The sequence below is a fragment of the Chiloscyllium plagiosum genome, unplaced genomic scaffold, assembly GCF_037043375.1.
Source record: "Chiloscyllium plagiosum isolate Xiang-an unplaced genomic scaffold, Cpla_swu_hap1 HiC_scaffold_26, whole genome shotgun sequence".
NCBI lineage: Eukaryota > Metazoa > Chordata > Chondrichthyes > Orectolobiformes > Hemiscylliidae > Chiloscyllium > Chiloscyllium plagiosum.
This window is the reverse complement of record NW_028270164.1, coordinates 37,709,211-37,722,670: the sequence shown is the minus strand read 5'-3', so window position 1 is coordinate 37,722,670 and position 13,460 is coordinate 37,709,211. Positions and strand designations below refer to the sequence as shown.

The following is a 13,460-nucleotide window of genomic DNA, read 5'->3' as shown; positions in this document are numbered from 1 at the left end:
ACAAAGAGATCTTGGAGTGCAGGTTCATAGCTCCTTGAAAGTGGAGTCGCAGGTAGATAGGATAGTGAAGAAGGCGTTTGGTATGCTTTCCTTTATTGGTCAGAGTATTGAGTACAGGAGTTGGGAGGTCATGTTGCAGCTGTACATGGAATTGGTTAGGCCACTGTTGGAATATTGCGTGCATTTCTGGTCTCCTTCCTATTGGAAAGATGTTGTGAAACTTGAAAGGGTTCAGAAAAGATTTACAAGGATGTTACCAGGGTTGGAGGATCTGAGCTACAGGGAGAGGCTGAACAGGCTGGGGTTGTTTTCCCTGGAGCGTCGGAGGCTGAGGGGTGACCTTACAGAGGTTTACAAAATTATGAGGGGCATGGATAGGATAAATAGGCAAAGTCTTTTCCCTGGGGTCGGGGAGTCCAGAACTAGAGGGCATAGGTTTAGGGTGAGAGGGGAAAGATATAAAAGAGACCTAAGGGGCAACTTTTTCATGCAGAGGGTGGTACCGTGTATGGAATGAGCTGCCAGAGGATGTGGTGGAGGCTGGTACAATTGCAACATTTAAGAGGCATTTGGATGGGTATATGAATAGGAAGGGTTTGGAGGGATATGGGCCGGGTGCTGGTAGGTGGGACTAGATTGGGTTGGGATATCTGGTCGGCATGGACGAGTTGGACTGAAGGGTCTGTTTCCATGCTGTACATCTCTATGACTCTATGACTCTATGACATACATCTGAAGCAGGTGGGACTTGAACCCATGCCTTCAGGTCCCAATGTAGACATGCAGCCATTATACAAAAATGCACCAAATTATTATCCCCTTTGCATCATAGCATGTTCCTCTTATGCCCGAAATTGACCTCCCCAAATTCCCGATCTATGGCCGCTGATAAAGCCCCCTGACTTTCATTGAGCTGAAGCCCCAGCTGACTGTGAGCCACCCCTGACTTGGACGAACAGCTCCATCTGATGGGTGAATAGGACCCTAATTAATTTGTACAGCTCCCAGACTAACTGAGGTGAATCTCAGTGTGGTTGCACTGGCCCACTCCCCAAGCTGGAGAGATATGGACCCCCTGACCCTGATTATCCCAAGTGGCTGACTGGCTTTAGCCTGCTGAGTTTCTCAAGTGAATTCTGTTTTTAATCTGCAATTCTTTAATTTATTGCCACATTGTTTGCAGCTATGTTTGTAAATAACCAAACACTTTTTAAAAAATCCTTTTCAGAATTGAGCTAGGTTGTTTTTAAGCATTGCCCCTACATTTATTATTTTGATTTATCTATGCTGATGAACTCAGCTATAAAGAAAATGACTTCTAATACACCTGGTATATTATATTTTAAATATACTATTTGTCAGTGCACTGTTATACTGTATGAGTCTCCATGTTTTCTTGCAAATAAAAACATTAATAAAGTTGAAAATAATAATTCTGAGTACTTTTTCAAAGCTCAAATACTTTTGTAACTTTTCCCTTAATTATATATCTAATTACATTGTACAGTATTCAGAGTATATTTATTGGGATTATCAACGATGATGGATGTGGAATATCAAATTAGCATAACAAAGAGAACTATCTGTAGAAATTCCAAACTCCTGAGTGAACTGAACTTGTAGCTGAGGTGTACTATACAGGATGGCCTATAAATGTCATATTTTAAAAAAAGCTTTACGCAGTCATCCATCATTCTTCCAATCAGTCATTTCATCTGTGCTGATTGCAATCAGTTGTAATGCTGGCATTAGCTTGCAAAATAGCCATGTCTTTATTGGCAGAGAGTGGGTGGATAATAAGATAGGACAGAGCAAATCATATTCAATTTTCAATCAACAGATAATATGATTTGAATTCACTTTACAGGTGAATCCTTCATATTTATATCCCAATTTCATACTTTGCTACGAATTTTCACAAATCATCACTCATGTCATCCATTTCAATACTATTAAGATGTAACTTATCCATAAACTTTAACATGCTTTAAAACATCAAGACAAAAGAAACTTACATCACAGCAAATAACTAAATGACTTTCAGACAATTTTAAGGCAGAAAGCTAACATAACTCATATTAACATTTATTTTCAGGCGTACAGTTAACAAAAAAAATCAATCAACCTGCAAATTCTTACACACATTGGACTTTGCCTTTTAACAGTCACCAATAGGGCCACAATTATTTATAATATATATTAATGATTTGGATGAGGAAAGTGAATGTACTGTAGCTAAGTTTGCAAATACCGCAAAAATCGATGGGAAGGCAAGTGGTGAGGATGACACAAAGAGACTGCAGAGGGATGTAGAAGGTTAAGCGAGCAGACAAAAACTTGACAGATGAATTATAATGTGGGAAAATGCAATGTTATGTTCTTTGGCAGGAAGAATAGAGGAGCTGAATATTATTTAAATGGAGAAAGAATGGAGAAAGCTGTGGAAAAGTGTTTTTTTTCATTTATTCATTTTGTGGGATGTGGGCATCGCTGATTGGCCAGCATTTATTGACTAGTTGCTGTTGAGAAGGTTGTGGCGAGCTGCTTTCTTGAACCGCTGCAATCCACCTGCTGTGGGTTGACCCACAATGCCACGAGAGAGGGAATTCCAGGATTTTGACCCAGTAACAATGAAGGAACTGGAATATATTTCCAAGTCAGGCTGGTGAGTCATTTGGAGGGGAACTTGAAGGTGATGGTGTCCCCATAAATCTGCTGCCGTTGTCCTTCGAGAAAGAAGTGATCAGTTCTGAGGAAGGGACACGACACCAAAATGTTCACTCTAATCTTCCTTCACAGATGCTGCTAGACCTGCTGAGCTTTTCTAGCAACTTCTGCTTTTGTTTTTGGGCTTTTACTTGTTGCAACATAGAAAAATGAGAGGTGACTTTATTGAAACATGCAAGATTCTTAGGAAAAAACACATTCAAAAATAGCTGTAGAAAGCATATGTGGAGAAACAACAGAGTTAACATTTCAAAACCAGTGACTCTGTTTCAGAACTACTTTGGAAAATATGGTATTTATACTGATGATAGGGGTGAGGTGGGAGAAGGAGTTAGTGGATAAATAGAGACAAAGCTCAGGTAGACAGAGCAATGGTTGATAATAAGCCAAGGAAGACAAGAAGCTACACAGGTGATAATGGGCACAATGTGAAAATTAGTTAGCTTTGCTGAAAGGTATTCATTTCATGACAGGACCTGGGATTGTGGGGGTATGTAATAGATAAGAAAAGAGATTTTCATGCTCTGAAATTGTTAAACTCCATTTTGAGTCCTGAAGGCCGTAAGGTACCTAAAATGGAAGATGAGGTGTTGTTCTTCCATCTTGCACTGAGCTTCACTGGATCACTGAAGCAAGCCTGAGACGAATTTTGTCCAGAAAGCATGGTGCTGTGTTGAGAGCAACTAGAAGCATGGGATTATTTTTATGGACAGAATGTTGGTGTTCCATAAAGTAGTCATCCAGTCTACATTTCATTCCAATGTAGAGGAGACCACATTGTGAGTAGCGAATACAATAGACTAGGTTGGGTAATATGCAGTTCAAATGTTATGGGGAAAAGACAAAAAAATGCAGTTGAGGATGATCAGACCAGCCATGATCTTATTGAATGGTGGAGCAGACTCACTGGGCTGATTGGCCGACTCCTACATATTATGGTCATATGGCCTGACAGCCTTGCATTCAAATCAAACAGAACATTTATGATCAAGTCCCCCAGTCCTGCAAAATTGGTTATTGTTTTTCTGCCTCATAATTACAAACATTTTGCAAAAGAGTGTTAGATAGGCAAAAGAATGATCAGAAGACCAAACATGTTTTACAGATTTAAAGTTTTAATGATTTAAAATGAAAAACTCAAGAATGAATTCCAACGTGTATATATAATCTGCAAATGCAGGTATGAGTCTCACAATAGACTGTGGGCTGTGACATTCTACTGATTGATGCCATGCCTACACAATTATACATTTTGATCTACTTCATCCTGTTTAGATAAATGAATCTAATCGTATGTTATTGCTATGATCACAAGTCCATTGGATAATGCATTGGATGTAAGAAGCATTGATGTATATTTTAAATTAGGTACAATAACTTTGATTTCCATACCACTTTACAAGATAATAAAGAGTTCACACTAAGTTGGGGAGAAAGATGTCAAACAAAGGAAAACTTAAACAGAAACAGCCTAAAATTAAGGCTTTGACAATAAGGAGGTGAAATATTTGTGTTGTTAAGGAAGGGAGATATGGAAGGTGATGGCAAGGTGGCTGAAGTAACCCATGCAATGGGACAAAATGAGGAGGGGATAAATCAACTAGATTACTGTCAAAAAAGTTTTTTTTTCTTAGCCACAGAGGAAACCACAGAGCTATAAAAAAGGGATGAGAAGAAAATTATGTTGGAAGTTTACTCTGTGATATGGGTAGTATGTTTCTTGAAAAAGTTAGGTGTTTGTGGCAGATGTTGTAAGATGAATTGTACATTCATAAGTTGATAATAAAGCCATGAAACAGCTTACACCTTTAAAGTAATAAATGAACACAGAGTGCTTCATGACCATATATGCAACTATGTATGATACTGAGCTACATAAACTGATATTAAGATAAGTGATCAAAAGCTTGGCAAATGATGTAAGTTATAAGGAACACCTTAAAGGAGGTCAAGAGTTTTAAAGGGGAGAATTCTGGTTAGCACCAGGTACAGTGACATAGTTTTTTAGAATGTGGATGCACAAGAGGCTGGAATTGGAGGAGGGTCATGATCTCTGGTGAGTTGCAATGTTGGAAGAGGTTACAGTAATTGGGAGGGGAGAGGTCATAGAAAGACTTGCAGCAGAGGATGAATGTATTTTAACACAAACATTGACAGGCAATGAACCACATTACCTGTTCCTTAATTGAAAGTAGCATGAACCGATAAGTGTAACAGCGCTACAAATTTCCAGCATTCTCACATGTAAAGTAGCACCAAACAATCTATATAGCTAAAGTTCAAATTTGACAAATAAGACACTCTGAAATATTTTTCCATTCCAAATCTGCCAACAGAAGGGATTTGACTCATGCTGGTAAATTAATTGCCTAGATTTCAATTGCTTTGTGTTATTTCTAACATTATGCTCCACACTTCTTTTTGAGACACTGGTCTGAAGTTGTAAATGTGTGTAGATTGTATGTCAATCAGCATACACTGGTGTTGCAGTCATAAAATTAATGCTATTGGAATTCCAGCACTAAATTAGCTGTCTCACAGCATGCATGACTTCAAATATTGTGCAGTCATAAAAGATTGTCTGAAGTATTGAGCTATCTCCAGTTGTGTTTCATACATTTACATATTTAAGTAGATTACTGCACAAAAACATTGAAGGACAATCAAGTGGAAGTGAATCCTGGAAAACTTAAAGTACTGCAGCATGCTGCTGACAGTGACAGAGCAAGAGTTTTTTCAAACGCATAAGGAGTTTTAAATTTTTTTTGCATACTGTTAAAACTGTTGTTACTCTCTTAGCTTTGCATTTTGCTAGGTTCCCCAAGTAAAGAAAAAGTTAATGTATAGAATAAAATAAAATCCAAGTTTTCTTTGTAATTTGTTCTCCAACTTAAAAGACAGCACATTAGCCAGCTATTTTTCTTTAAGTTTTCCATCATTGTTCTAAAGGTATAGAGAATCTTTGAGAGTAATCTGTTGCTTTTAAAAACTATGAACCAATTCAAAACCAGAAAAGATAGTAAGAAAATGTTATCAAAACAGAGCCTCAGATTTGTTTTCCAGATAATTACAAGAAAGCTCAGATAAGCATGCTGAATTGATCAGTATGAAAACAGTTTTAGTGACTTCTAATATGTAGTTGAACAATATTGTTGAAGCACCATACAATTTTCCAACATAATTGCTACGTGTCACTGCTGATTGCAACAGCAATTTGTATCAACAAGCCACTAAAATGTATTTCATTTAGCAGCACACTATGAAATGTGCATTGTTAATGTTATGTGCAAGGGTATCTTATTCTCACATCCTTCCTTTGCAAGGATCAATTACTTTACCATGGCTCACTCACAGTTTTACTTCCCTCTGGCACTGGAATTAGAGCAGAGAACTGCATTCAGGACCCAATCTGACAACAGTCTGAAAGAAGTGAGAATTTCTGAGAAGGAGAAAATCTCAATACATTTGCTCAAAGTCAGCATATATCTTAACTTTCAATACTTGCTTAACAGAAACTTCTTCACATCAGCTAAAATTTATCATTTCAAAGTGTTGCATAATTGTTTGCATGTTAATTTACCTTATTCACATGCTAATTCTATGACTGACCGCATTCTCCCCATAGATAAATAGCCCAGTACTCCACTACTGCACCCAAGTAAATATCACATATGCATTCAAATATGGAACTAATCTATGATTGTTTGAGACTGTTGCTCAGTCTCAGTGAAAGGTAATGCCAAGATATCAGAGATTCAGAGTGAAACTTGTTTTGTTAACGATAATGGTCTAAAAATCAACAATAATGCTTAATTGATTAAGTCCACAGGTTAATTTATTTCAAACAGTAAAACACATGACAAGTTATGAAGCAGACACTACAGTAAATCAATGGATTTCTGTCAATATGTGTAGGCTCACAGCAGACTAACTGCAAGACAAAGTGATATCATTGTATATACACAGTACATGGTATCCTGAGAGGTGAAATCACTTAAAGACAAGATACACATACAACATCACGATCTTTTCCAAGAAAATATCTACAATAACAAGTGAGCTCATGAGTCTCTATGATGCATAGTTAATTAGCTGATACATCCAGATTTCATGACGGTCACTTTGACTTCAAATGCTGTGGATCTACACAGTCATCAGTGATATTGGCTATCATTCTTATTTGAGTTTTCATCTTTTTCCCTCATGGGCAGCAGTTACTGTTCAGAGTTTGTTTATCCTAATGCCAAGTTTTGTTCCTGATTAGCTGCTGACTGGTCTCATTCCTTGAGCAATTTTGAGTCGTTCAAGCCTTCTTGAAATTTGCTGTTTTGTTCAGTAAGAGCTTCCAGCTATTTTGAAACTCTTGGTTTTATGCCCTGGGTGCTTCTGATTCGATCAAAGATTTAATCCTTTGTATGTCCACTTCATTTTCCCCTTTATAACATGCTCCAATAATTGTCCAGACTTTTATTTCTTTGAAGCCTGGATCTTTTTGACATGCTGCTTCAATTGATGTTTGGCTTCATATGTTCTGCTTTAACTCTTTCACTGGAGCACTATGGATTGCCTTGTCAATGATTTTCAGCTCTTGCTGTGTACCTGTGCACTTCCATGTGTTCTTCAAGGTTTTTCAATTTTTCCAGCATTGCTTTGAACTCAAACCAATGTCTTTATGGCTGTTTTCGATCTGTATTTTGTGAGAGTTGCTCCTAAGCTTTCTGTAAATGAACAATTTTTTCAGTTGATTATTGATTCAGAACTTGATTCAGAACAGTTCATCCTGTTTACTTTCTTTCACTTCCAGCTCTTCATTCGTTTTCATGAGCTGAGCAGAGGTATCCCCTAGACTTTATCATTGCAAAGATGGGATTCTTGTGTTTGGATTTATTCTGAGTGTTCACCTCCATTCCTCTCGAACTTTCCTTTTCCTCTACACATCAGAAAGCTGAGATTTTAGTTCTACTAATTGACATGAAAGTGGAGTGTTCCCAACTGCTTTCATATTCAGTTCAGTTCTTGAATAGTGTATTGTGGCTCTGATGTTTGTCTGATCCCGTGGATTGTGACTAGTATGAACTCCTATTATGCTGATATACGTTCAATTGCTTGTCCAGCAATACCTATGACATAGATCATCGGTGATGTCCAAGTGAATTGATTGTATTTATTCTCTAGCACTATTGGTCGTGCACATGGAATCAGTGGACCAATTGTAAGCTGAAAGTTTTACAATCATACATTTCGTCATGATTTCTCATGTCTGTGGATTCAGATCATTTAGAATTTTGCAGAAATATTGGTACTTGCCCTGTGTCAATCCCAGCCAATAATAAATAGTCACCAGTGTTTTGAGGAGAGATCATTTGGATTTTTGCAAACACTTTAAATGTTGTGGTGACATTGTTGGTTTCCACAAGATTGGAAGTGTAAACAGACATACACTATTTTTTGTCTCATTGTCTACATAGTTAGATTCTGGTTTGTTGATCACTTCACACATTTGCCTCTGGTAGGATATCAGTTGATCTTCATTGTAATATGAAGGTACATCTTGTAAATGGTCTTGTTTTAGTCGATGAAAGGCTCTTTAAAACTGCATCAGCCTTTGCTCCAGTGCAGTGCCTCCGCTAATAGTCTTTTTTGCCACTTGCAAAATTGATTGAAAGCTAAGTGTTTTCTTTGTGTTTGCACAAGGCCACACCTTCCCCATTTTAATTTGTTCGGATGTTCCAGTGATTGTGTCAAACATTGAGCTTGGTATTAGGACCTGTAAGCTCAATCAACCTGCGAGGATCACTTCATACTTACATCCGTAATCGTGCTTCCACACCACCAGTCCTTGGTTTGTCTCACAGAATTTTCTAGAAATTTTTCATGGGGTTGGATGTAGTCACAAACTCAACAATTCTGCTTGCTAGCTCACCATCTGAAAATTCACACAATGAGTTCTCTATTGTACACTTTCTCATAAAACACTCTACAGCTTGAGCCAATTTCTGTCAAAATCTCGTGAATTATTTTCAATGAATACAGAAGGTTTTGTTTCTGATTTTCAGTTGGTCTTTTAATGTGGCCCATATCTTTTATAGATCTTTTACTTTTTTGGCTGTTAAACCTGAAATGCTCAGTCTGTGCAGATCTCGATTCCTAATTGCTAAACAAAGCTAAACAGCTTGCTTTTCTGTATCAGCCACACCTGAATCTAGAAACAATACCTATGAACACTTTAAAAATTTTTAATTATTTTGGGAGATCTGCTGCATGTCAATTTAAACCAGGAAATTTTATGGACTTCTTAGCAATATGCCTTTGACCTTGAAAGTTACAAATCACACAACACCAGGTTATAGTCCAACAGGTTTAATTGGGAGCACTAGCTTCCAATTAAACCTGTTGGACTATAATCTGGTGTTGTGTGATTTGTAACTTTGTACACCCCAGTCCAACACCAGCATCTCCAATTTTTGACCTTTAATCCCTAGTTATCAATCATACACACACTCCAAATCACTTGCCTTTCTCCACTGTTTTAAACTGGCCTCTCAGTGAGGAGTTGTCTGTTTAAAGTCATTTATTTTGTTAACAGTCATGAACAAAGATGTTGAGGGTTGACTCATGCACTGATTTAAGACAATTGACTATGCGTCCTTCCTGTAGGTTGACTTGTTTGTTGACTGTTCAAGCACAGTAGGTATTTTCAGCAAAATGTTTTCTACCACTGTTCACCATGTCAAATTGCTGATAATGGTCTGATAATCAGTCACTCATCAGGGTTACGTTAACTCTATAGGTTAGTTTATTTAATCCAGTAAAGCACATTACAAGTTATGAAAGAGACATTACAGTAAACCAATGGACTTCTGTCAGCATATGCAGACCCACAGCTGACTAACTGGTAGGCATAGTCACAACATTATATGCAAACATCACATACAGTCTTTAAAGATGAACTCCCTTTAAGGCAAGGTACACATACAACAGAACTCGTCAATAACTCTGAACCATGGACAATGTAATGCAATCATCTTTATATTAGATCAGAGAGAATATGCCTGTCCTTAACCACTCTGTAACATTACATGGTAAGCAGTTTGCATTATTATATTGAGCCTGTATTTTCCAGAGTCATAGAGTCTTACTGCCAAGAGGCAAGTACATCATGCTAATATTAATCATCCCATACTCAGAACCATGACACAAAATAGATGTAGTGAAAAGACTTTTAACAAAAGTGTGGCATATCTACTCAGAACCCATTCAGAGCTATTATTGATTATAAACTGGAAGCATAACTTTTGTTTTCTCTTTTTAAATGAAGCAAGGAAGGTTGCAGCAGAAGATCAGAATTTATTTGGAACATCACTGATGTCTGTACCCAATGACTTATGAAATTTTCATACTGCTTTCAGTTTAAAAGTGATCTCTCGTTGGACTTCTATCGATATTTCAAACCTAATTCAATTATATATTTTGAAATATGATATGAATTGTTTCACAATTTTATATTTTATCTATTCCTTGTAATCTGGCAGTTTATGTTTATGGAATAAGCAATGATTTCCAGTGAAGTAATTAAAGAATGCACTGATGATCTAATCAATATCCAGAAATATTAGCCATTGTCATGATAAACTCTAACTGATCAGATTGCATTTCATATATTTAAATAGTGATCCATCTAAAGCGCTTAAATTATATGAAGTTTAAGTATAAATTCTGCACTTATCTAATCAAAACCAAATTGTGCGCTTTTTTGGAACCATCCTTCCATCATGAATGGAGAAAAATCTAGAAGCTGATCAGTTGGCGAGAAAGTCCATGACCAAATCATATTATTTTCAACAGTTAAAAGATTCAAAGTGTTTACAATAAGTAGTTGTGAACCTCTATAGAAGTTTGGGGAGATGTGAATGTAAGGACGGGATGGTGGCACAGTGGTCAGCACTGCTACCCACAGCACCAGAGACCCACGTTCAATTCCTGTCTCGGCAACTGTCGGTGTGGAGTTTGCACAGTCTCCCTGTGTCTGTGTGGGTTTCATCCCACTGTCCAAAAATGTGCAGGGTGGGTAAATTGGCCATGCTAAATTGCCTGTAGTGTTAGATGTAGGGGAATGGGTCTGGGTGGGTTGCTCTTTGGAGGGTCAGTGTGGACTTGTTGGGCTGAAGGGCCTGTTTCCACACTGTAAGTAATCTTAAAAAAAACTAATCTAAAATACTTGAAAATCTAGTATTTTGAGCGCTTACACCAATATATCTACCCCTAATTTGACTGTGATTATATTGTAATGTACTGCAAAGCTTTGAAGTGTAGCCTCTTACAGTATTTTATTTACTTAAGATCTAACACTCTATACTCCAATTTGTCTATTCATCCAAAATTAGCAACAGCTGAGTAACAATTACATCACAACCATTGTAGTTATGTTCTCTTCCTACAGTGCTCTCTAAAAGCAAAAGGGCAACAAAATTACAATCCACGAAAGATTTTCACAACTTTAGCGATAAATGAAACATTCTCTAATGACGTTCTGTTTCTTAAGAAAAATCAAAGTTGAGCATTTGAAGCAAACTTAATTTCAAGTCATCTTCAGGTTTGTCCGGGCCACTTTTGAGTTTTTGTGCAGATTATTCATAGCTATCAACAAAATGCACAACCTGCCACAGATGTATCATAATGGGATGGACAAAATATTCAACCAATTGTTCAGTTTTCACTTATTTAATAAATTGACAGTATCAGAAATATTGAAATTATGATTATTTATTCAGCTCATGATTAAGCATCAGCAGTAATCATCTAAATACATACATCAGAGTCTAGTTTCAGTTAAATTAAACAATGCAGTAAAATATTGTTGTCAGCAACTCTACATTTCACTTAGTCTGATTTTAATGTTAGTAACATACAGAAGCTAATGTTTCATTCTATAGAATAACAGGAAATGTTTCACCTTTTAAAATTACAGAAGTATTGCTATGTTGGCTGTGCAGCTTCATCCAGCCTGAGAAACTACAACTATGAAGAGAAAGACAGTAGGATCTTATAATGTTAACACAGTCTATTTTTTCTAATCAGAAACTATATTTGAGGAGAAACAGTCCAGTTCAATTTTCTTTCTCCTTTTCAATCATTATGCTTGGCTTTCTCATATATGTCATGCATGTCAATGTGTTACAAAGGCATCAAACTCTTACCCAAATTATATTCAACAACACCAGGAGAACTGCAGCTTTGTATGATACTGGGAAACCTCTGGCTGCAGTGCAGTGCGGACTGAGACAGCAGCAGTCTGACAATGATGCATGCAATTGAGAGAAGTACTTTCAATCATCTATTGCAGATAGGCAGCCTTACCTTAGTCTGTGCTCCTTCTAGGGAAGTTCTTGTCAATAAGATTCTCAGGACAGTCTGTCAGACAGAGCAGAAAAAGAAAATAGCTTCCTAAAGACTTAGGACAACTTTACCCTTTTAAATGAAGACTGATCCACAACACACAAAAGGCAAGCTGAAGGAGAGAGAGAGAGAGAGAGAGAGAGAGAAGGAAATGAAAAGTGCTGAAATGTTTAGGTCAGCATCATAGTAAAAGCACTGCAGTTTCCCAGAAATCCCTCTAGTGATACATTGCTGTATTTCATAGTGCTGGCTACCGATTGGCTGCTGTGTTGTTCGGTAATGTCGAATCTCAGCATTAATTGGGGATGGTCCCTTTTGTGGTGCACTCTCCACCCCTGCATCAAGTATTGCTGGATCAGCACAATGAGGGAAAATCAAATACAACTGAACTGACAGCAGACACAAGCACTAGCATACGGTATAAGGAATCTATGTTTCAGTGGTAATGTTCTATGCGTAACTGATTCAGCAGGGCAGACAAACAGAACAGATCAATGGATAATGCAATTTGCACAGAAGCAGCATCTTGATTTTAAAAAATAGAACAAGAAACACATTTTGGCTGCTGTCAGCCTAACACAGTACATTATTAATTGTTCAGAAAAAGATGGGTTAAGCAGCTCACTAATTTGATGTATAGGTTTACATTTACTGTCATGAATTATACTACACAAGTATGGATTAAATAGAATGTAAATAAACATCATTATGTGATGATAAAATGATTAAATGAATTAATTGTTTTTCCTGTTTAGGAATACATATAGCGTATGCTTTCCATATATTACACTATTTATTATGGGTTTAAAGTTACAATTTTTATTCAACATGCAAATCATATTTCACTTAACTGTTTATGGAAAGAAAGCTTAACTAATCAATATGCCACATTATGTTGTGCTCAAGAAATGTAATCAGAACCAGCTCAGTGTACGATGAAGCATGAATTAGTTTATTTAGGAGCTCCCCTGTTCTCCCATAAAGCAGTCAAGTTTGTTTGAATCAGCAATCGCAGTGACAAACATCCAAAAATTAAATAGTAGTTACCTCAAATGAGTATGGTGTTACATACAAACATATGGCTGAGTCACCTTGCAAAATCTTTCACAAGCAAGCCAAATGACCAAGTCTATCCACATGTTTAGAGGAATAGAAATCCTGCAGGGAAATTGCTGTGAAGTAAATATTGAATCAACTAAATCAGTTAAACATCAAAAATTTAATAAACTTGTATTGGCTAAAGTTAAAGTTAGAGCCACTCTTCCAGAACAATATGATTAGATTAGATTCCCTACAAGTCCACACCAACCCTCCAAAGAGAAACCCACCCAGACCCA

At 37.0% G+C, this 13,460-nt stretch overlaps 1 protein-coding gene across 2 annotated transcripts in view; it reads right to left on the bottom strand.

Moving 5' to 3' along the window:
- LOC122563239 (synaptotagmin-B) overlaps nucleotides 1–12,264 on the bottom strand; it is a 644,946-nt gene extending 632,682 nt beyond the window's left edge. For both annotated transcript variants that reach the window (XM_043716847.2, XM_043716850.2), the window contains exon 1: nucleotides 12,085–12,264. The gene's annotated coding sequence lies outside the window, so the exon portion shown is untranslated. The remainder of the gene's footprint in view (nucleotides 1–12,084) is intronic.
- Between the last annotated feature and the right edge of the window lie 1,196 nt (nucleotides 12,265–13,460).